The 3489-nt window shown below is 34.8% G+C and overlaps 1 pseudogene; it reads left to right on the top strand.

Annotated features, from left to right (window-relative positions):
- Positions 1-1317: 1317 nt before the first annotated feature.
- On the top strand, positions 1318-3220 carry LOC121492545 (annotated as a pseudogene).
- Positions 3221-3489: the final 269 nt, after the last annotated feature.

Below are 3489 nucleotides of genomic sequence, written 5' to 3'. Positions count from 1 at the left end.
AATGCTAAATATTGAATCAGTACCAAATGTACTCATTATCTTGTTTATTTTACATGCATTAGTTTTAGCCATCCTAAAACTCTGAAGGCATAGTCATATCAATTTATCAACTTCTTAAATAAACAAAACAAAACAAAACAAAACAAAACAAAACAAAACAAAAAAATACTAACAGTCACAGAAATTAAGTAACCTGCCCATACCATGTAGCAAGTAACTGGTGAAATCTTGTTCAAACGAAACCTATGGGTTTTCAGTTGCAGTTTACCAGATTTTATTCCCAGAACATTTATTTTCCTTTCCCTCCCCCTTCTTTTGATAGGGCAAGGGTGAATGAAGGGCAAAAATGTAAAAAAAAAAAATAGAGCATAAAATTTAACAATTTATAAGAAATTAACAGATTGAGGTTTTAAACCTTACATTTTAAGTTGTTAATCTCAAATCAACAAAATACCCAAATGTATTTAATCAATAGCACTTTTAATATTAATGCAGTCATCTTGAGTTGGGAGAGTGTGTACTTTTATAGTTTTTGATTTCTCATCTTTGTACAGGGTATACAGATTTATGATGGATAGCTTGAGGACTGAATATAAAATTAAAGAATTTTAGGATTTAATGAATTTAAAAGATTGAGAATATAATCTGTCAACTCAGCAGTTTTACTCCTCAATGTTTTATGATAAAGTTCTATGAAATTGACTTTTTACACTGGATTAAGTCCCATTTTTTTTCAACTTGATAATTTACCAAAATAAAAAATGAAGACTTCATTTTATTAAAAACAACTTTGTCTTCTGGAGAATTTGCCCATCATGTCCTCTGGCTGTATTTGTGGGTATTGCCTGGGATAATTTTCTCTCTTTGGCCATTTATATATCTCATTAATTTTATGAAGAAGCTTTTTAAATTTACTTACATGAACAGGAATATGTGTCCCCAGAGTTGGCTCTCAGGAATTGAGTATGGTCCCTCCCTCTCTCCTGGTGCCTGACTGCCCAGCAGTGGCATTTATACATGCCCTGAGGGCTCTACGCACATGTAGACAGTCACAACCATCCCCCACTCCACTTCAGTGGTGCTGTTAATGGACAACTTCAGCCACATGCAGATCAGAATTTATGTGGAGATCTAGCAAGAGATGGTTCCTTTGAGGGAAAATGTTTAATGTCACTTGTTTGGGATATAGAGTGACATCCAACCAGGCTTGGAAGTACTTTTTATTGTAAAGGAGAAAACATATGGAGAGAGATAAGAAATGAGAACAATTTCAAAGCCCAAATTAGTGAAATATATCAACAATAGTAACATTTTTTAAATGAAAATATTGAAAGAATTACTGTTGAATGGATAGAGAATGGAGATACAAAGAACAGAAATATTGACCTGAAGAGCAACTTTTCACTCAACCTTGACTCTGCTCCTGATGAAGAAATTGAATCCAGTCCAGAAACACTTCTACCTCCAGTATCCTCAGCCAAAGTAAACAAAACTGTAAAGAATCAACAGACTGGATTCTGTTAAGAATGACCTTCCTCCAATAGATAGCAGAGTGGTTAGTTCTGCATGTGTATGACCTAGTCAACTTCCTGGACAGTCTTCCTCTTCAAAACCTAATGCACATAGAAATTCTTGCTGTGTAAAAAAGATAGAAAAGTTACAAAAACAAAACAAAAACAAAAGAAGAGAAAGAAAGAGAAAGAAAAAAAAAAGACTACAACATAAAAAACTTAAGCGCCCCTGATGTTGATGCTACAAACCCAAATTATAAAATTCTGTATGATCAGAGACTCTAAAGGGATTGTAGGCCATTGACAACAGAAGATCCTATTAATAAACATAGGATATGTATTTTTATAAGAAAATGACCATTCAGTAAAAAAAGAAACTCAAATGAAAGATCTTGATGCAATCATGATCCCTAATAAAAATATTGTGATGGTATATAAACCTACTCTTAGTTTTGTGTCAGTAAAGTACCAAGAAAACCAAACATTGGGTTTTGATTCCACTTTTGATGACTCAGCTCCTAAATGAAATGGTTTACAGGATTACAGTTAGGTCACTAGGGGAAATTGTATTTGAGAGGAGAATGGCTATCTTCCTTGCTGAAAGTGGAAAAACTCAAACAATGGGAAGTGACTTCTCAGGAAAGAACCAAAATTGTTCTAAAGGAATTCATGCATTAGCAGCTTGAGATTTGTTTTTCTTTTTAATGCCAAAGCAGTCAAACTATAAGAAGTTAGAACTTCAAGTATATGCAGCTGTTTTGGAAATTTATAGTGGAAATGTATTTGACTTGATGAACAGGAAAGCAAAATGAAGAGTGCCAGAAGATGGAAAACAGCAGAGTCAAGCAGTGGGATTACGGGAACAGGAGATCAAATGTGTTGAAGATGTACTGAAACTCACTGACATAGGCAACAGTTGCAGAACATCCAGTCAAACATCTGCCAGTGCACATTTATCTTGGAGCCATGCAGTGTTTCAAATCATTTTTAGAAGGAAAAGAAAACTATACAGTAAATTGTCTCTCATTGATTTTCCTGGAAATGGAAGCGGAGCTGGTACTTCCAGTGCAGACAGGCAAAAGAGGCTTTGAAGGTACTGAAATTAGTAAAAAGCCTTTTAAGCACTGAAGGACTACATTAGAGCTTTAGGTAAAAATAAACCTCCTACTCCTTTCCTAGGTCTTGAGAGATTCATTCATGGGTGAACATTCTGTTGCCTGCATGACAGTTACAAACTCTCGAGGGATGGCATCCTGTGAAAATACTCTTGATACATTAAAATATGTAAATAGTGTGAAAGAATTTGTGCTGCTGGGATGTTCATCTAATAATGCATGGCTCACCAAATCAGATTGAGGACTGAGAGGCAGAATGGGGAATGGGCAGTTCCCATTAGAGAGATGGTGTAAAACTTCCTTGTGAAAAAAGTGAAGCAGAGATTTCTCTACAATTGCTTACTTTCCATGAAGCTATCTCATAAATAGAAATGAAAATAAATTGCACAAGATCACAGGAGGGCAGTGTTCTAGGAGTTTATTCAATGTTGGAAGATGACAAGTCTCTCATAGAGATGGCTGAAGAGATAGATGATGATGTAGATTTATATGCTACTCAACTTGGAACTATTCTTGAGCAAAAAAAAAAAAAAAGAAAAAGGCATTTTAACTAAGCTATGGGATAAAGTGAAATCTTTCTGTGTAACTCTGTAAGAACAATCCAGATCAAGCTAGAGAGATCCCATGCCCTTTAAATCAGCATTTGCTGCTGAAGGATCCCCAGAATCCACACTATTGTAACATAATGTTTATGCTGTAAGAACCATTTGAAAGTTTGACATTTTTAAGTCTCTGTGGAAAATGTCTTTCCCTTCATCTGAATGACATTTGAATTTTGTGAAACACTCCTTTGTCTACAAAATGCTTCTAGCCCAGGAGATACAACCAAAATTTGGGAATAGTGAAGTACTTTGTTTCATTTT

This window comes from Vulpes lagopus, chromosome 6 (assembly GCF_018345385.1).
Source record: "Vulpes lagopus strain Blue_001 chromosome 6, ASM1834538v1, whole genome shotgun sequence".
Taxonomy (NCBI): Eukaryota; Metazoa; Chordata; class Mammalia; order Carnivora; family Canidae; genus Vulpes; species Vulpes lagopus.
The sequence above is the reverse complement of the archived record's forward strand: the minus strand, read 5'-3'. Positions and strand labels throughout refer to the sequence as shown.